General features: G+C 43.9%; 1 long non-coding RNA gene across 2 annotated transcripts; it reads left to right on the top strand.

Moving 5' to 3' along the window:
- Window positions 1-2081: 2081 nt before the first annotated feature.
- On the top strand, window positions 2082-20722 carry LOC130277713 (uncharacterized). Of its 2 annotated transcripts, XR_008845547.1 has the most exons (4): window positions 2082-2218; window positions 2320-2489; window positions 20140-20311; window positions 20414-20722. It is a non-coding gene; the product is annotated as an uncharacterized LOC130277713 (long non-coding RNA). The 2 variants fall into 2 exon arrangements; XR_008845546.1 differs by lacking the exons at window positions 2082-2218; window positions 2320-2489 and adding an exon at window positions 19893-20038.
- Window positions 20723-21825: the final 1103 nt, after the last annotated feature.

Below are 21825 nucleotides of genomic sequence, written 5' to 3'. Positions count from 1 at the left end.
CATGCGCACTTCCTCCACACAGCACCGTGCGCAAAACCTCTTACCCCTAAGTCACAGTACATTAATAAAGTTCACTTCTTAGGGGGGAGTACACTATCACTAGTGGCAATAGTAGGCACACACCCGAATCCTGTTCGTACAACACCAAAAAGGCTTTGTGGTAGCCCTTGAGGGGTGTATGGTAGTGGTGGTATGGTATAGGTATATAAGGGGTTAATGTGAACCCTAGAGTTTGTGACGCCAGGCTGAGGGCTGGTATGCTGAATCAGTGTTCCGACCTATCGCCGCCCTTTCCAGTAACGATAGGTGCATAAAATAAAGGAAGGTCCACGAGGAGATTTGAACTTGAACTTGAATAACGTTTACTGAAGTGCTTGCAATATTCACGGCATAGTCACAGTCTCATACAAACAGTCCTTTGGTTACTTAGCAACTGGCAGTAGTTGCGGACCTTGAGCTAGACAATAAGTCTCTTAATTTAGAATTTGCAGATCCGTCCGGATTTAGGGGCGGTATTAGGTACGGAGATGCTGCAGAGTGTTTGGGAGGTGATACACTCTATAATTATAATTGTTCAGCCGTTGCCGCAATGCTCGGGCCTAACTCACTGCGATTACTGCTGTACACCTGAGGACCTGAGGAAGAGGGGGTCCCACCCCTTGAAAAGCGTAGTCCACAGCGCTATGAAAAAATAAATCTTTTTTATTTAATAATTCTAATTGTCCGACTCAGTTTCTACAAACTACCCTCGGGAGAGCGCCAGGAGGATTGTTATTTATCCTGCAGCCCGCAGGTTTCATCTGAAACTTCTCTAGTAGAGATATTCACTGTGGTATGCCTACCTTCATGACACCGTCGGGCCAACTGTCTGTCATCATTCGATTACTGAGGTGCTCCTGACGTTGGCCAGTGTCAGGCCCTTGTGAGCGAAAGCCATGTTACACACAATGTCCTACAGCTGGTTAGTTTCCTATCTACAGACTATAGGGCTCTGCCTCTTCATCAGTTTCTGTTGGCACCACATCAGTTACTGGGTGCAGATAAACCCCACTTGGTGCAAGAAGCTAGTAGGGCAGTCAGAGAGATGTGGAAAACTGTAATGGTGCTGCACACTGGCTAAGTGGGTAGTGGTGCTCGGTGGTTGGACTGATATATAAAATAGCACAAGAAAAAAATATAGCATGCCAATATGCATAAAACAGGCCCTGTCAATTAAACTCACTTTGCATAGAGTACAAATATAAAAAAGTTTGTAATATATATGATCAGACAAAAATGCTTTTTTCTCCTGTTATTAAACTTCCTCCTCCACTTGTCCTGTGTCTGCAAGACAAGCAATACAAGTCTATAGAGGGAGGAGGAGGGAGCTTCTCTAAGAGAACTGCAAATTTTAGATAAAGCCTGCAGAGCAGAAATCTTCTGAAAATGCTGCATACAAGTTATAGTGTTGAGCGGCATAGGCCATATTCGAATTTGCGATATTTCACGAATATATTGACGAATATTCGTCATATATTCGCTAAATTCGCACAATCGTAATATTCGCGTTTATTTTCGCGAAAATTAACATATGTAAATTTTCGCATATGCGAAAATTCAGATGCCAGTCTCACACAGTAGTATTAGAACCTTCTTTACACCACACAAGCTGGAAGCAGAGAGGGATAATCACTGTGATGTGTACTGTGAAAAAAAATAAAGAATATTCATAATTGCGAATATATAGTGCTATGTTCGTGAATAAAATTTGCATTGCGAATATTCGGGAGCAACACTAGTCAGATGTCCCGGCGGCCAGCGCTGCTCATTGAGCCTGCCGGAGCAGCACTGATCTATGTAAGAAACTTATGGGCCCAGGCTGTTGCGACCACCAAATGATATTACATATACAGAGTGTCTGGTTAGGAGAAATAAATATTATGCACCCACAGGGAGTAGCGCTATTTTATTTAAAAAATTGTGAAAAACCTTAGATAACAGTCATACAGAATATATTAGAAAGCTTTTTTTATTTTCAGCCAATCAGAGAGCAGCACTATTGAAATAGAACTCCCAGGACGTAACAGCGTGTCACACATGTGATGTCATAACCATTGTCCACCAGAGAGCAGCACTGAGCAGAAATAACACTGCTCCTGTTCATTCTTCATCAGTGAGGGGCCGATGCTGGACACTGTAGGGATGCGGGAATGCAAAGTCATGCACATGACTGTGACTGGTAAGTGTTACATTGTTGTGTCCAAAAGATCTTTATTGCAGTTCCATGTGCATTTCTATGATAAACATGTAAATAATTTATCTTTTGTTTTCTTATCTTAGATGCACTATCGCCAGGACATGGAGTAGCATTTCCGGACCTACAGCAAAACGTTGGATGAAGGCACAGCCCCAGAAATAACACTGGTCCTGTTCATTCTTCATCAGTGAGGGGCCGGTGCTGGACACTGTAGGGACGCGGGAATGCAAAGTCATGCACATGACTGTGACTGGTAAGTGTTACATTGTTGTGTACAAAAGGTCTGTAGTGCAGTTCCATGTGTATTTCTATGATAAACATGTAAATAATCTATCTTTTTTTGTCCCCTATCTTAGATGCACTATCGCCAGGACATGGAGTAGCATTTCCGGACCTACAGCAAGACGTTGGATGAAGGCACAGGCCTAGGAATCACACACATACACAGACACATTTGCCCAAATTCTAGAGGTAACCTCCTTTAGTATGCCCAGAGGAAGGGCAGTACAGTAGCCATGGATTCCCTACAGGTTTCCTCCCCTCTGGAGGTTTTTCCTGTCCTGAGTATTAGTTACTGTACGCTCTTTGTGAGTGATGGAGGTTACAAAAAATCCACTACACAAACATTTTAATAAATAATAAATAAAGTTCCCCTTTTTTTAAACTGTTCTTTGACTTGTTTGACTCATTTATTTCTGTGTGTGAAAAGAGAGTTAGCAATACATGGATGACCAAAGCTGCTCTTCTGCACGATCTGCATAATGCGGTGTAGAGAGGTAACTGGTGCTGGGTGGTGCAGTTTATGAGACAAGCGTAGAACACCCAGCAAGTTCCATGCACAAGCCTTTTTCTGATGAATGGGACTCATGCAGTTAACTTGCTAGGGGTCATACGGTTACAAAGGATCAACCTTTGGGCACGTGAACTGTCCCTTAAAGGGGTCCTCCGCCTCTAGATATCGTATACCCTATGTAAATGATAGGGGATAAGATGTCTGATCAAGGGGATTCTGCTGCTGGGACCCCAGCAATCTCCATGCAGCAACCAAAATTCTAAATAGTATGTTTAGATCACTGGTTCCTGTGGCAGGATTTGTGACGTCATGCCACACCTTCTTGTGACATCACACCACCTCCCATAGACATAAATGGAAGGGGAAAGCGTGAGATCACGACCCGAACCACGAGAACCCAGAGTTCTAAATATATTATTCAGAACGCTGGGTGCTGCATGAAGATCGTGGGGGTCCCAGTGATCAGTCATCTTATCTCCTATCCTTAAGGTAGGGGATAAGATATCTAGGGGCAGAGTACCCCTTTAAGGAATTATAGAGTGTAGGCATGCCTTACAAGCAGGTAGAAAAAGAACAGCTGGGAGAAATGACAGGATACAAAGCAATGTTTGGCTGGGACCGATTTTGGGTGTGTTCTGGCCGATTAAAGGAGAACTATGGCAAAATTAAAAAAATCTTAATCCTTACAGTACTTCTCAGCTATCGTATGCTACAGAGGAAGTTGTGTAGTTCTTTTCGGTCTGACCGCAGTGCTCTCTGTGAGTAGGAGCAAATCTCCATAGTAAACTTCTCATACTACGGACAGTTCCAGACATGGACAGAGGTGTCAGCAGAGATCACTGTGGTCAGACTGGAAAGAAATCCAAAAAGAAAATAACTTCCTCTGTAGAATACAGCAGCTGATAAGTACTGGAAGGATTAAGGTTTTTAAATAGAAGTAATTTACAAATCTGTTTTTCTTTTTGTCACCAGTTGATTGTACTTGGTTGCTGGTACTTGTAGTTGAACATTCATAAGTGGTACTTCAGGCTCTGCAGCTGCTGGTCATTCTTTTTCCACAGCATCCAGTGATGTTTCATTAGGATCTTCACTGACCGCTGGTACTTGTAGTACAGTAGATATTAGCTCTAGCTCTGCAGCAGGGTCACTGGTACTTTGATGGATATCTGCAGAGGCACAGTCAGTTTTTGGGGCTGTATTCACACCAGTGGCAGATCCAGGCATGTCATAAAACACAATATAATGGCCATTAGACCAGGGGCATATTTTGGGATGTTGTATAACATTCCAAAATATGGGCCCACCTAACCTGTTCCATACACGTGTCATGGTAGCCTTGGGATATCTGGCCAGGTCATAGAGAGGCCAAAGAACAGGTGGCATTGTCTACAAACATTCTCTGGTATGTGCCCACCAAACCTGTGTTGGTGCCTGGGGATATTTGGCCAGATAGGAGGGTCTTAGGACATTGTATAACGTTAGATATATATATATACCAAGCTGAATGGGAGGGAAAGAAGTCATCCTGAGAGGCAGCCACCAACACGGGAACAACTCCATGAGGCAGTGAGGATCCAGGCCCAAGAAATATAGACTGCTGTCCTGCCTCATCTCCCAACCCTCCGATAATCTGCTAAGTATAATCCTGGGCACCCTCTTTCCTCCTCTACCTTTGCCCCAACTTCCATCTCTTAGTAATCTTATCCTCTTTCCTCCCTGCAACCTATAACTTTGCCCCAACTTCCCTCTCTTAGTAACCTCCACTCCACAGTCTAACCATATCCTTCCTATCCCAAGACTCACAAACCCCTTCTCTCCCTGTTCAAGCACTGACCCTCTCATTACTATCACTAACTCCTATAGCCTTAGGGACAGAAAGCTGTTCTGGATTGAGCGCCTGTGTGAGTGTATTGGTGTGTAATTAGGTGGGTGGGTAAGATATTGTATTGGGTTAAATTGTAATGTGACTAGTATAATGTTAATGTATTGAAGTTGCCATTGTTGTATACACTGAGATACATTGATATTATACGGATATGTATATATGTTAGCTAAAGTTATATAGTGTGTTAGTGAATAAACCTTTGTATTATTAACCCTGTGTTGGGAATTACTTAAACCGTACAATCTACAAAGGGAAACAAGAGTAAGTTGTTAACACTTGGAAAAAAAAGGAAGGAAGAAGGAATAGTATACAATATTTATATCAATATTTATATATCCTATATTAGTATTATATACGTTCCTTATATCCCCTTTATCATTGGCGATATCCTTTATCATTAGGATACCCATTTACTTATATCCTTTATCATTGGCGAGCCCGGCCCGACTGTTTTTTATTTCTTTCTTTGTGTTTTTGTTTTAGTAGGATTGTGTTATATTGTGAACTAAGATAGGCGGAGAGGCGTGGACAGATAACATACGTACACGGTGAAGTGTTATGTTATACTGTGCGTCTAGACCTTGAAGTTTGGACAGATAGCATAGTTTTATTTAAAACAGGACACAGGAATATATTTAGGAACAGCAAACCTATTTGTTTTTTGTTTTTTTATAAGGTTTTAATTTTTTTTTCCCTTTGCGGTTAAAACGGCGAATCATTCACTAAGTAAAAGAATTCCATACACATACTTTCAACCATAGACGGTAGTGTTCCTAAGGTGACGTCCAGCTGGTCGGGAAAAGGCGTTCCAGAAGAAAAGGACCTTTTTCAAGCAGCACAAAAGGGACGAGAAGGATAACACTGACCAAGATGGCCAAGGAAAACGTGAGTATGGACTTTTCCACACTAAAAGATTTAGCACAACATAGTAGTTTTGACCCTATACCCCCCACCACATACAAATCAGCAGAAATGTTATGGTCTGCTTTATTAGATCAAGCATATAAATATGATAAAATGCATATTAGCAAAAGATGTGTTCTGAACAAAACTTCTAAACGGCTTAAGATGTTGGCAAAGCTAGTGTATTGCTTTGAAGATACCATTTGGAAGCCTGAACACAGTGAAACAATTGCTGCTAACAGGAAGGCAGACATGGTAGCTGACATACATAATTATCACTGTCATAGCTGCTTAGATAAGGTGAAACAAGTGTGTATACTGGAATACCAGTTAGAAGAAGAAGCCCAGTGTACAATTGAAAGAGGCAAGGAAATTTGTATGTTGGAATCAAAACTCTCTGACCGAGAGAGGTATTGCTCTGACATGGACAAAGAGCTTCTTCAATTGTACACTGAGATCAATCAGTATAGAACTAGAATGGCATCTACTGATACAATGATAGCAACACTTAGGGAAGATCTGACTGCAAAGTCGCAGATGATTGCTAACCTGCAGCAGATCATCACTAATCTGTCTCGGCCTAATGCACATAGCAAGTTGCCCTTGCCAAGGAAACACGTCTGTGTTACGGAGTTGGGAGAGGGGCAGACAGGAGAAATGGCTCCAGTGCCTGATGGGGGTCGACTACCTCAATCTCCAAGTCTGGATGATAGGCGACAGGTGGAGCGCGGGTTATCATATTCTTCAACACCTATGGAGAATATGGATAACAGTCCCGGTAATAGGGAGGGAACAAGTGTGCTATTTGGTAGCGGATGGGAAACTGTAAACTCAGCTTCCAGTCTACCAAGGCAAACAAGAAGGGTGCTGGAATTTTATCCTAACCACAACGGTATGGAAAGGATAAATTTCCTGTTAAAGATCTGCAAACAGATCCCTAGATATGATCCCAATGTAGATCCATTTACCTCATGCAATATTTTTGAGGGGCATTGCAACAATTTTTCAGTGGCCCCACAAAATCGCATGGAGTTGTTTAAATTGTGGTTGCCTACACACCTTATCCAGAGGTATGAGGCAACAGGGAAAATGGACCCCAAAAATGGCAAATTTCATAATGAGGAATGTTACGCCGAGCGCTCCGGGTCCCCGCTCCTCCCCGGAGCGCTCGCTTCTCTCTCTCTGCTGCAGCGCTCCGGTCACGTCCTCTGACCCGGGGCGCTGCGATCCCGCTGCCAGCCGGGATGCGATTCGCGATGCGGGTAGCGCCCGCTCGCGATGCGCACCCCGGCTCCCCTACCTGACTCGCTCCCCGTCTGTTCTGTCCCGGCGCGCGCGGCCCCGCTCCCTAGGGCGCGCGCGCGCCGGGTCTCTGCGATTTAAAGGGCCACTGCGCCGCTGATTGGCGCAGTGGTTCCAATTAGGGTAATCACCTGTGCACTTCCCTATATTACCTCACTTCCCTTGCACTCCCTTGCCGGATCTTGTTGCACTTGTGCCTAGTGAAAGCGTTCCCTTGTCTGTTCCTAGTCCGTGTTCCTGACCTCCTGCCGTTGCCCCTGACTACGATCCTTGCCGCCTGCCCCCGACCTTCTGCTACGTCCGACCTTGCTTCTGCCTACTCCCTTGTACCACGCCTATCTTCAGCATCTTCAGCAGCCAGAGAGGTGAGCCGTTGCTAGTGGATACGACCTGGTCACTACCGCCGCAGCAAGACCATCCCGCTTTGCGGCGGGCTCTGGTGAAAACCAGTAGTGGCTTAGAACCGGTCCACTAGCACGGTCCACGCCAATCCCTCTCTGGCACAGAGGATCCACTACCTGCCAGCCGGCATCGTGACAAGGAAGAACGCCTTTCAATACTTATGAAATTAGCAACTGGTCATTGGGATGTTACCCCGGATATCCTGACTAAATTCAAACCCACCATACATGATGAGCCCTTGTCTCTGTGTGGGAGATTTGAAGCAATGTACAGGAAGGTAACAAAAGATCAAGGTAGAGGAGTCCCACAAGGCATGGTGCGTATGTTTGTGGAAAGATTCCCTTACCTGGAAACTGCGATCTGGTTAAGTGCAGCGAAAGAATCTTCACTCACGCATGCAGCTATGATTATTGAGCAGTAAAGACGAGATCTGCTGCAAAATAGAAAGTCTGTAAAAGTTAGGGAGCGTGGGAATGTCCCTTTTAGATCTAAGGAAGCACGTGGACACCATACTAAGCCATACAGACCTGTCTACCCCACAGCTCCACCATTGGAAAACAAGCAGTCAGGACACATTCGTTGTTTCCTGTTTCTGCAATATGGGCACATGAAAATGAACTGTCCACAAAGTTCCTTCAAAACAATTGCCCACGATAAAACTGGCAATAATAACGGTTTCAAAGTGAAACCAATTATGACAAACAACATGGGGTACAGACAGAAAAAAATTTGGAGCATTTACAATGGCAAGCTAGACATGTTGCACTTGTAAATGTCCCAAGCAAACCAGCTGAAAACTCGTTAAGGGTAGAAGCTATGCAGAATGTTCCAGCTGAACATTCTCAAGTGGCAGTATGTACCACAGAGGTACCTACTGGGAGTCTGGTGCACCTTGACTGATGGTCAGGGATCCATAAACATCTGGCTCCAATATGTGACATCATATTGGATTCTTCAGGGAGACCCCACATTGAAGCCAGAATAAACAATCAGGACACAAAGATCATGCTTGACACTGGTGCGGAAATTTCCATTACTAATGTGAAACATAATCTTCACCCTGACAGCCCTCAGTGTGTGGTGATCGGATTTGATCACCAACAAGGGGGGGTGAGAGCCCACAGAATAGAGGAAGTTGTCATCTAGATTGCCAGACATATGACACTGAAGATCCCAATGTGGTATTACCCAGGTTCCGATAACATCATCGGTACCGATATAATGACACAGAACGGATGGATCATTGATTTGGCAAACTGCATTGTGTGGAAGGGCCCTAGACAAGCAAAGGTGTGTGTCATACAACGCCAGTGTCTGGGACCACCCCTGCCTGTAATTGAAAACTCTGTCAACATGCTGGAACACAAATGGCCAGAAGTCTCACATAACATAGACCTCGAACCTATTGTGTATGAGCATCCAGGTTTATGGGCCCAAAGCAAAAATGACTGTGGGAAAATGGTAGGTGTTCATGTGGACATCCAAGGGCCAGACCCACCGCCTCAACGACAATACCGTTTTCCACCAGAGGCAATGGAGTCAATACTGGGCACAGTCCAGGATTTGAAAGAAAGGGGCATGGTCATAGAGAGCAATTCTAAATGCAACAATGCCCTCTGGCCGGTGAAAAAGAAGGAGACTAATTCTTTCAGGTTGACTGTACACCTAAGAGTCCTTAACAAATACACCCCCATGTCTGCCCCAGTAGTTGCACAGACTCCCGACATAATGGGCATAATGGGACAAAAGTCGCGTATTCTCGACCATTGATGTTGCCAACGGGTTCTTTTCCATTGAACTGACAGAGAGCTGTAGGTACAAGTTTGCTTTCACAGTGGGGGACAAACAGTACATATTTTGTGTACTCCCTCAGGGCTTTCACAGCAGCCCTACATACTTTCACCAGGCATTGGCGGCCGTACTAAGTGTGTTTTCAAGGCCAGAATGTCTGCTGCAATATGTAGATGATTTGCTCCTTCACAGAGACCATGGAAGAGCACTTGGCTCTTTTGAGGGAACTGCTGGGACTCCTGGTCCAAGCAGGGCTCAAGCTGAACCCTCACAAGGCAAACTTGGCTAGGTCAGAAGTAACCTTCCTTGGCGTCTAAATTTCCCATGGAGCCAAAGGCATCATGGCTGCCCACGTGGAAGCCATGGTGAAACTACCCAGACCAGGCACTCTTCCGGACCTATGCAAGTTCCTGGGAGTAGCCAACTTTATGAGAGAGTTCATAGAGGATTTTGCTGCAAAAGCGAAGCCCCTTTATGAACTTCTCAGAGGGGAAGAACCTTCCTTGAAAGACTGGTCAGAACCACAGGAAGAGGCATTTTCAACTCTGAAAAGAGACCTCTCCTCGGCCCCAGTCTTAGCAACCCCTCACCCTGAAGAAGAAATGGCAATTCAGGCCCATGCTGGTGCAGAGTCTATCTCGGCGGTCCTGCTTCAACAAATAGGATCAGAGTATAGACCACTGGGATACTTCTCCAGGCTTCTTTCACCAGTTGAAAGTGGGTTTGATGAGTGTGCCAAGAAACTTGCAGCCGTGCATTATGCAGTTAAAGCAACTGAGCATATTGTAGGCTTCAAGCCCCTCACTGTTCAGACTACACAATCACCTTTAGCCCTCTTGCTTCGTGTTACCCTCCCTGGAGTCTCACAACAGAGATTCGGGAAGTGGATCATGGACTTGAGTGGAAGGAATCTGACCGTGACACAAAAGGCAAGGTATGTTTTCTCCCAGTTGTTGAATATGACAGGGACTGAACATGACTGTGGACAACCAATGCACGTCACTGCTCCCCAACTGTTCAGGACAACATCACATCCGGATGACAGAATCCTCTTTGTTGATGGCTCTCGCTTTTGTTTGGATGGCACCTATGTGACAGGGTTTGCTGTGCTGGATGAGACCACAGGTAACCAGAGCCTTGTCAGGTTGCCAGGCCACTTGTCAGCGCAGCGGGCTGAGCTGGAGGCAATCAAAGAAGCCCTCCTCCTTCAGCCCCAAGGGAATCGTACTATATATAGTGACAGCTCATATGTAGTTCGATCCCTCACCCTGCACCTGGACACATGGAAAAGACGAGGGTTTGTAGACAGCCAGAACAAACCCTTGGCTCATGTGACTGTCCTGAAAGAATTGTGGGAATGGGGCATGGCACATCCTGGAGAGGCTGCACTCATTAAAATCCCAGCACACCAGAGATGGGATGGACCCTTGGTCCTGGGTAACAACCAGGCTGATGAATTGGCCAAACTGGCTGCAGTGCAAGGAGTCCTGAGGGAACCAGATGCCCAGGACAATCCTTCATACCAGGTTGCTGTGAGAAAGAAAGGTCTCAAGGAGGGCCCAGTGTCATTTGAAGAGGAACAGTCAAAGGATCCTCTTCTGGCAGCACATTTTACCAACCCACAGGATCCCTGGAGGATCTGTCAGGGAATCTTGTGTTATGACACTGGCACCCATCAACTCCCTCTGCCTGTAGTCCCACAGCATCTGCAAGCAGAGCTGACAAGACTTAACCACCAATTGTTGGGACACCTTGGCCGGGATAAGCTTCTGTCCCTTCTAAAGGACAAATTATACTGGTCAGGAATGTCCAAAACGGTGGAGGAAGTCACCCAACAATGCCTGGTGTGTGCCCAGATAAATCCAAGAGCTCCAGCCCTTAAGCCAGTGTTGCAACGTGTTTCTCCAGCTGATGGACCGTGGTCGTCAATACAAATTGATTTCCTAGGACCACTGCAAGCTGGCAGTCGTAAGTGCCGCTATGAACTAGTGGTTGTGGATGTCTTCTCCAAATGGGTAGAAGTGTTCCCAACCACAAATGACACAGCCACCACTACTGCCCGGTTTCCTTAGGGAGCAGGTTCTGTCACGATGGGGAATGCTTAGAGTGATTGAATCTGACCGGGGGACCCATTTCACAGGCAAGGTAATGAAATCTCTTTGTGGACTTTTAGACATAAAGCAGATGTTTCATGTACCTTATCATCCCCAGTCTGCAGGCATAGTGGAACGGATGAACCGTACCATCAAAATGCGACTATCCAAGGCATTGATGGAAAGGGGTTCCTCTTGGGTAGCTTCTCTCCCAGCTGTGCTTATGGGAATCAGAGCCTCGGAATCATCCACCACCGGTGTAACACCCTTCGAGCTCATGACGGGGCGCAAGATGCCGCTCTGCTTTCCTAATGAGCCACAAATATCGGAACCGATGAAAAACGCCATTGCCAGAGATGTGTTTCTCCAACAGGTTCAACAGAACCTGAAGGAGTTACTGCCACATGCAGCAATACGAATGCACAAACCGTATCTACAGGGGGAGACTCCCATGCCCTCTGTAGGTGATATGGTTATGGTCAAGGTGTTCCGTAAGGCTGGACCATGGGATGCAAACTGGGAGGGACCATATCAGGTCCTGGAGGCAATGGGCGACAGAATGCTAAAAGTGCAAAGGCCGATGACTGCGAAAAATAAATCACATAGAAGGCAGGCAACCTTTTGGATCCACATCGACCAGGCAAAAGCCACCCAAGCCTCCCCAACTTAATACCACACAATATAAGTTGGGGAAGGGGGGGAGTAGGTGATAAGTCGAGGTGGTTCCAGCTTTTCAATTTTACATACACACATATAGGCTCAGGTGGTAAGGATAGGCATGTTAAATAACTTATCCCATACCAGATGACAGGATCCAGATGGAAACAGACATTAAAGGTTTTCCTAATTATGGTATTAGTGATCAGGACCCTAGCAGACCAAACCACCCACAGTGAGAGACACGAAAAGAGATTTGATTGCTATGGGTCTAGGAGGAGGAGCTATGGGAATACGGGCCTTAAACACAATAGACTTGGAAGTCCTGCGGAGCAAACTTGGGGATCTGGTGGGACATGCCAGTGAAGGATTTAAGACCCAGCTTGATGTAAATCACATTTTGGAGGGTTTACAACATTCGCACATAGATGCTACAACCTCTCTGTCTTCTGCTCTACGAGAGAAGTTTAGAAGGTTAGTTGTGGGTCTTCTAGAGGAGCAAGACAAAGCTCAGCTCGCCCTGGCATGTACGCAGGTCCAAAGTGAACTCTCGGGCAACATGAAACATATTGTATCTTCTTTGTACCACGGCCACTATCCATTTAACCTCCTTCGAAAAGTTAGCACACTCATCCCCTCTTTTGCTGTAAACCATACTAAATGGTGGGTAACTCAGTGGCACGGTTGTTATAATTTTACTTGTACCGCATCATCCCTGGTGCCCACCTCTGGTAATATCATGATGTGGTTTAATACTATCAATCTGGGGGTGGTAGTTAGCAACCAAACTGTACTTGTATCCTCTGCTATCCTCTGTCAAGATAGATACGACCGGGTGCTTAGACACCAATGTTGGAATTCTGAGGGGTCTTGTGAGATGAAGGCAAACTTAATCCCTTCTTCCAACCTTAAATATCTGGGTCAGGGATATTGGTGTTGGTACCAAAGAGGGAATGCATCTTATGCTGTTTATGCCACTAACTGCACCGAAAGAGGAGAACTCCTCCCAGGAGCATATTGTACCCTTAATCCCGTTCTAGGAATTGATGTAGCTGATCAAAAAGGGAGAACTCCAATCACTCCAGTGAAGAGACTCGACATCCGCCCTGACACCCCTGTGAGGCTTCAGAAGATTCCTCTAGGTTTCGGCACAGAATTAAAGCGTCTTCTTTTAGATTTTAGCAGCGAAGAGAAAATTGTGCAGAAGCTGACAGAGAAGGAGAGTCAACCAAGATTACATGGGTTGTGCATGCTTTAGAAAGAGACTCTTCTGTGCCCTGGTGGGAGAGCCTTTTTGGATACAGCCCAAAAGCCACATCTTTCTTTAACTAACTTGTTTATTCATCCAATCATCATTCTCCTAATCCTGGTTGCCCTCATGAATATAGGACTCTTCTTAATTTACAGAAGAACAAAGAGGCTGGCTGACCAATTGCAGCACGGTCAGACACAGCATCATGAACTTTTGCGAAGACAGGGGTCAAGGACATAATACATACTGATACGGTCCTGCGGCCCCAAAATATTACATACTTGAAGATATCTATGAATCTATTGTAAATGTTAATTATGTTGTTTTTATCTATGTTGCGTGCTTACTTTAAAGAGTACATATAGACACTCTAGGTGTTAATGGGTGACCACCTACTTGGGTGTGCATACATTTACAGCCCAATTACACAAGGGTTTGTGACCTATGTGTTTTTGGATGTGTAGACCAGATGTGCTATTTGGCACGAGTCTCTATGTGTACCAGAGTCAATAACCATCATTTGATTTGGGTTGGGTGTATTGTTTTTAAATATTCTTTAAATCTTTAAAGATATATGGCTGTGTGTGTGGGTAGTCCCCATTATGTCCGAGTGTACTGTAGGTGTGTTTGGACCCATAGGGACAGGTAAGGTGCCCACACTATTCAAGGTAATTGCCACTTCAACCCTCAGAATGGTATGGTTCATAAGGCATGGATTGAGTGTCCGCAACAGGGGAATGGAAGGTGGTATTCCTCCCCAAAATTAGGCCTTAGGTACTGAGACATTCTCCACTACTTAGGCTCTGATCTGCCTTGGTAAAGACCTGCTTATCTGTCCATGGAGACTACCAAACTGATGATAATCCCTACTTCAATCAAAGTGACAAAGAGTAATGCCTGCGACAAATCGTAAAGATGCCACTCTGCGCTAATGACACCTGAGGACCAAAATGGTGCCACATGTGTTAGCAAAATGGACTGTCATGTTGACTGTGTAACAAGCCAAGGTTAAAGCTGCCCAGGTTGACTCAAAGACTCTGCTGTTGAATAAATGAGGCCATTCCTGAGTCTGACCAGATAAACTTAAATGGAGACAACATCAGGATAGGCTGTTGACAGACACAGAAAATGTCCGGGCAAAGTTTGGACTCATAATAAAAGGACTTCAATCTAGACCCAACAAAGAAGAAGGAAGATCAATGCAAAGACTGTGTGTTCTGTGGATAGAGATGGTGGGTGATGGTGACTGGCAGTAAAATTGCACCTGTGGAAATGGGTGGTGTCTAAGTACCTAAATGTAAAATTATACTTCATTCCATCCTGGACCATTACCAACAACATACAGGGTTGAGGAGGTAAATACATCCCAATATGACACTTCCCAAACTGCATTGTCGAGTTCCCGACAACAGGGGGATTGTGAAGTGAAGCGTCATATAATCATATTTATATCAATCTATCTCACATCAACTACGCCCTATATACCTTTGTAGGATAGAAATGTTGTACAAACAGGACATGACTTGGGGCATGTCATAAAACACAATATAATGGCCATTAGACCAAGGGCATATTTTGGGATGTTGTATAACATTCCAAAATATGGGCCCACCTAACCTGTTCCATACACGTATCATGGTAGCCTTGGGATATCTGGCCAGGTCATAGAGAGGCCAAAGCACAGGTGGCATTGTCTACAAACATTCTCTGGTATGTGCCCACCAAACCTGTGTTGGTGCCTGGGGATATTTGGCCAGATAGGAGGGTCTTAGGACATTGTATAAAGTTATATATATGTATATATATATATATATATATATATATATATATATATATATATATATATATATATATATACCAAGCTGAATGGGAGGGAAATAAGTCATCCTGAGAGGCAGCCACCAACACGGGAACAACTCCATGAGGCAGTGAGGATCCAGGCCCAAGAAATATAGACTGCTGTCCTGCCTCATCTCCCAACACTCCGATAATCATAGTTACATAGTTTTTATGGTTGAAAAAAGACATACGTCCATCAAGTCCAACCAGGGAATTGAAGTGAAGGGTGTAAGGGGATAAGGGGAAGGGATGTAGTTTTATAATTCTGCATAAGCATTAATGTTATTCTGTTCCAGGAATGTATCTAACCCTGTTTTAAAGCTGTTAATTGTTCCTGCTGTGACCAGTTCCTGAGGTAGACCGTTCCATAAATTCACAGTCCTCACGGTAAAGAAGGCGTGTCGCCCCTTTAGACTAAACCTTTTCTTCTCCAGACGGAGGGAGTGCCCCCTCGTCCTTTGGGGGGGTTTAACCTGGAACAGTTTTTCTCCATATTTTTTGTATGGGCCATTTATATACTTATATACGTTTATCATATCCCCCCTTAAACATCTCTTCTCAAGACTAAACAATTGTAACTCCTTTAATCGCTCCTCATAGCTAAGATGTTCCATGCCCCATATTAGTTTAGTCGCGCGTCTCTGCACCCTTTCCAACTCCGCAGTGTCTTTTTTATGAACAGGCAACCAAAACTGAACAGCATATTCCAGGTGAGGCCGTACCAATGCTTTACAAAGGGGGAGTATTATGTCCCTGTCCCTCGAGTCCATGCCTCTTTTTATACATGACAATATCCTGCCGGCTTTGGAAGCAGCAGCCTGACATTGCATGCTATTCTGTAGTCTGTGATCTACAAGTACACCCAGATCCTTCTCTACCAGTGACTCTGCCAGTTTAATCCCCCCTAAGACATACGATGCATGCAGGTTCTTAGTACCCAGATGCATAACTTTACATTTATCCAGATTGAACCTCATTTGCCAAGTGGATGCCCAGGCACTTAGTCTATCCAAGTCATCCTGTAACTTATACACCTCCTCTATAGACTGTACCGTGCTACAAAGCTTGGTGTCATCTGCAAAGATAGAAACAGAGCTGTTAATGCCATCCTCTATATCATTGATAAATAAATTAAACAGCAGCGGGCCCAGTAATGAACCTTGGGGTACACCACTAATTACCGGGGACCAATCAGAGTACGAATCATTGACCACCACTCTCTGAGTACGATCCATGAGCCAGTGTTCAATCCAGTTACAAACTAAAGTTTCCAAGCCCAAGGACCTTAACTTACCTGTCAGACGTCTGTGAGGGACAGTATCAAACGCTTTAGCAAAATCCAGAAACACTATATCCACAGCCATTCCTCTGTCAAGGCTTCTACTCACCTCTTCATAAAAGCAAATTAGATTGGTTTGACAACTTCTATCCTTAGTAAACCCATGCTGGCTATCACTTATAATACTATTATCCCCTATGTATTCCTGTATGTAATCCCTTATAAGTCCTTCAAACAATTTACCCACAATGCACGTTAGACTTACCGGTCTATAGTTTCCTGGCGAAGACCTAGAGCCCTTCTTGAAGATTGGTACCACATTAGCCTTGCACCAGTCCCTTGGCACAATACCAGACACCAGAGAATCTCTAAATATCATGAACAGGGGTACAGATATTACTGAACTTACCTCTCTAAGAACTTATGGGTGTAGTCCATCCGGCCCTGGAGATTTGCTTACATTTACTTTACTTAACTTACCTTGTACAATTTCTACATTAAGCCAGTTCAGTATATTACATGATGTGTTACCAGCACTGACCTGTCCAATGTCAGCTCCTCCTTCTTCCTTAGTATATACAGAACTAAAGAACCCATTCAGTAACTCCGCTTTCTCTTTATCGACTGGGACAACCTCCCCATTATCATTATTAAGGGGTCCTTGGGGTCCTTGTTTTTTTTTGTATTTATATATCTAAAAAAATATTTAGGATTAGTTTTGCTTTCTTTGGCCACCTGGCTCTCATTTTTAATTTTTGCTGTTTTTATTACATTTTTACAGATTTTATTAAGCTCCTTGTACTGTTTAAATGTTATAGCTGACCCATCAGATTTGAATTTTTTGAAGGCTATTTTTTTGTTGTTTACTGCTCTTTTAACATCATTTGTCAGCCATGTAGGATTTAGTTTTAATCGTTTATATTTGTTCCCCTTTGGTATATATTTAGCTGTATAGTTATTTAGAGTTGATTTAAAGATGTCCCATTTACCTTCTGTATCAGTATTTGAGAACACCTCCCCCCAGTCTATGTCCTGTAGTGCAGCTCTCAGCCCAGGGAAATTTGCCTTTTTAAAGTTATATGTTTTTGCCTTCCCCGTCTGTCTTTGTTTTCTACATTTTAAGTCAAAAGTAACTATATTGTGGTCGCTATTACCAAGGTTTTCCCGCACAGTTACATTACCAACCAGCTCTGCGTTGTTGGAAATGATCAGATCCAACAAGGCATCACTTCTTGTTGGGTGCTCCACAAACTGGCCCATAAAATTATCCTGCAATAAATTTAGGAATTTTCTCCCCTTTGTAGTTTTAGCCAGCCCCTGGCCCCAATCTATATCTGGATAGTTAAAATCTCCCATTATTACCACTGTACCTGCCCGGGCGGCCCTCTCTATTTGTTTATACAGCCGACCTTCTATCTCTTCAGTGATATTAGGGGGTCTGTAGATTACACCAAATATAATTTTTTCAGTATTTCCCTCCTTTTGTAATTCTACCCACAGTGATTCCACATCCTCAGAATCATTCTCAGAATTTCATACCACTTCTTACATACAGACAGACTCCACCACCTTTTATGTTCATTCTATCTTTGCGAAACAATGTAAACCCCTGCAGATTAACAGCCCAGTCATGCGAGGAGTCCAGCCATGTCTCAGTGACCCCAATTATATCAATATGTTCCTCCAGTATCAAGGCCTCAAGCTCCCCCATTTTATTTGCTAGGCTTCTGGCATTTGGGAACATACACTTTATATTTCCATTAAGTTTTACACATATAGTCTCACTAATGGGATTTTCAGAGTTATTGGGGTTAATGTTATTATTTGAGTTATAAGGGCTAATTGTGCTATTTAAGTTATTGGGGCTAATGGGATTTTTTAAGTTATTGGGTCTAACGTTATTATTTAAATTATTGGGGCTAATCTGCTAAGTATAATCCTGGGCACCCTCTTTCCTCCTCTACCTTTGCCCCAACTTCCCTCTCTTAGTAATCTCATCCTCTTTCCTCCCTGCAACCTATAACTTTGCTCCAACTTCCCTCTCTTAGTAACCTCCACTCCAAAGTCTAACCCTATCCTTCCTATCCCAAGACTCACAAACCCCTTCTCTCCCTGTTCAAGCACTGACCCTCTCATTACTATCACTAACTCCTATAGCCTTAGGGACAGAAAGCTGTTCTGGATTGAGCGCCTGTGTGAGTGTATTGATGTGTAATTAGGTGGGTGGGTAAGATATTGTATTGGGTTAAATTGTAATGTGACTAGTATAATGTTAATGTATTGAAGTTGCCATTGTTGTATACACTGAGATACATTGATATTATACGGATATGTATGTATGTTATAAAGTTATATAGTGTGTTAGTGAATAAACCTTTGTATTATTAACCCTGTGTTGGGAATTACTTAAACCGTACAATCTACAAAGGGAAACAAGAGTAAGTTGTTAACACTTGGAAAAGGAAGGAAGGAAGGAGGAATAGTATACAATATTTATATCAATATTTATATATCCTATATTAGTATTATATACGTTCCTTATATCCCCTTTATCATTGGCGATATCCTTTATCATTAGGAACCCATTTACTTATATCCTTTATCAACAAATATAAAAAAGTTTGTAATATATATGATCAGACAAAAATGCTTTTTTCTCCGGTTATTAAACTTCCTCCTCCACTTGTCCTGTGTCTGCAAGACAAGCAATACAAGTCTATAGAGGGAGGAGGAGGGAGCTTTTCTAAGCTCTAAGAGAACTGCAAATTCTAGATAAAGCCTGCAGAGCAGAAATCTTCTGAAAATGCTGCATACAAGTTATAGTGTTTAGCGGCATAGGCCATATTCGAATTTGCGACATTTCACAAATATATGGACAAATATTCGTCATATATTCGCTAAATTCGCACATTCGTAATATTCACGTTTATTTTTGCGAAAATTAACATATGCGACAATTAGCATATGCAAATTTTCGCATATGCGAAAATTCAGAAGCCAGTCTCACACAGTAGTATTAGAGCCTTCTTTACACCACACAAGCTGGAAGCAGAGAGGGATAATCACTGTGATGTGTACTGTGAAAAAAACAAAACGAATATTCATAATTGCGAATATATAGTGCTATATTCGTGAATAAAAGTTGCAAATTCGCGAGCAACACTAGTCAGATGTCCCAGCGGCCAGCGCTGCTCATTGAGCCTGCCGGAGCAGCACTGATCTATGTAAGAAACTTATGGGCCCAGGCTGTTGGGGCCACCAAATGATATTACATATACAGAATGTCTGGTTAGGAGAAACAAATATAACACACCCACAGGGAGTAGCGCTATTTTATTTAAAAAATTGTGAAAAACCTTAGATAACAGTCATACAGAATATATTAGAAAGCTTTTTCTATTTTCAGCCAATCAGAGAGCAGCACTACTGAAATAGAACTCCCAGGACGTAACAGCGTGTCACACATGTGATGTCATAACCATTGTCCACCAGAGAGCAGCACTGAGCAGAAATAACACTGCTCCTGTTCATTCTTCAACAGTGAGGGGCCGGTGCTGGACACTGTAGGGACGCGGGAATGCAAAGTCATACACATGACTGTGACTGGTAAGTGTTACATTGTTCTGTCCAAAAGATCTTTAGTGCAGTTCCATGTGCATTTCTATGATAAACATGTAAATAATTTATCTTTTGTTTTCTTATCTTAGATGCACTATCTCCAGGACATGGAGTAGCATTTCCGGACCTACAGCAAGACGTTGGATGAAGGCACAGCCCCAGAAATAACACTGGTCCTGTTCATTCTTCATCAGTGAGGGGCCGGTGCTGGACACTGTGTAGGGACGCGGGAATGCAAAGTCATGCACATGACTGTGACTGGTAAGTGTTACATTGTTGTGTACAAAAGGTCTTTAGTTCAGGTCCATGTGCATTTCTATGATAAACATGTAAATAATCTATCTTTTTTTCCCCCTATCTTAGATGCACTATCTCCAGGACATGGAGTAGCATTTCCAGACCTACAGCAAGACGTTGGATGAAGGCATAGCCCTAGGAATCACACACATACACAGACACATTTGCCCAAATTATAGAGGTAACCTCCTTTAGTATGCCCAGAGGAAGGGCAGTACAGTAGCCATGGATTCCCTACAGGTTTCCTCCCCTCTGGAGGTTTTTCCTGTCCTGAGTATTAGTTACTGTACGCTCTTTGTGAGTGATGGGAGATTACAAAAAATCCACTACACAAACATTTTAATAAATAATAAATAAAGTTCCCCTTTTTTTAAACTGTTCTTTAACTTGTTCGACTCATTTATTTATTTCTGTGTGTGAAAATAGAGTTAGCAAAACATAGATGACCAAAGCTGCTCTCCTGCACGATCTGCATAAGGCTGGGTTCACACTACGTTTTGTCCCATACGGGAGCGCATACGGCAGGGGGGAGCTAAAAGCTCGCGCTCCCGTATGTGACCGTATGCGCTCCCGTATGCCATTCATTTCAATGAGCCGACCGGAGTGAAACGTTCGGTCCGGTCGGCTCATTTTTGCGCCGTATGCGCTTTTACAACCGGACCTAAAACTGTGGTCAACCACGGTTTTAGGTCCGGTTGTAAAAGCGCATACGGCGAAAAAATGAGCCGACCGTACCGAACGTTTCACTCCGGTCGGCTCATTGAAATGAATGGCATACGGGAGCGCATACGGTCACATACGGGAGCGCAAGCTTTTAGCTCCCCCCTGCCGTATGCGCTCCCGTATGGGACAAAACGTAGTGTGAACCCAGCCTTATGCGGTGTGGAGAGGCAACTGGTGCTGGGTGGTGCAGTTTATGAGGCAAGCGTAGAACACCCAGCAAGTTCCATGCACAAGCCTTTTCTGATGAATGGGACTCATGCAGGGAACTTGCTAGGGGTCATACGGTTGCAAAGGATCAACGTTTGGGTACGTGAACTGTCCCTTAAAGGGGTACTCCTCCTCTAGATATCTTATACCCTATGTAAATGTTAGGGGATAAGATGTCTGATCAAGGGGATTCTGCTGCTGGGACCCCAGCAATCTCCATGCAGCAACCAAAATTCTAAATAGTATGTTTAGATCACTGGTTCCTGTGGCAGGATTTGTGACGTCATGCCACACCTTCTTGTGACATCACATCACCTCCCATAGACATAAATGGAAGGGGCGTAGCGTGACATCACGACCCGAACCACGAGAACCCAGAGTTCTTAATATATTATTCAGAACGCTGGGTGCTGCATGAAGATCGTGGGGGTCCCAGTGATCAGTCATCTTATCTCCTATCGTTAAGGAAGGGGATAAGATATCTAGGGGCGGAGTACCCCTTTAAGGAATTAGAGAGTGTAGGCATGCCTTACAAGCAGGTAGAAAAA

This window comes from Hyla sarda, chromosome 6, assembly GCF_029499605.1.
Source record: "Hyla sarda isolate aHylSar1 chromosome 6, aHylSar1.hap1, whole genome shotgun sequence".
Lineage (NCBI taxonomy): Eukaryota > Metazoa > Chordata > Amphibia > Anura > Hylidae > Hyla > Hyla sarda.
Note: the sequence above shows the minus strand (reverse complement) of the source record. Positions and strands in the feature narration are given on the sequence as shown.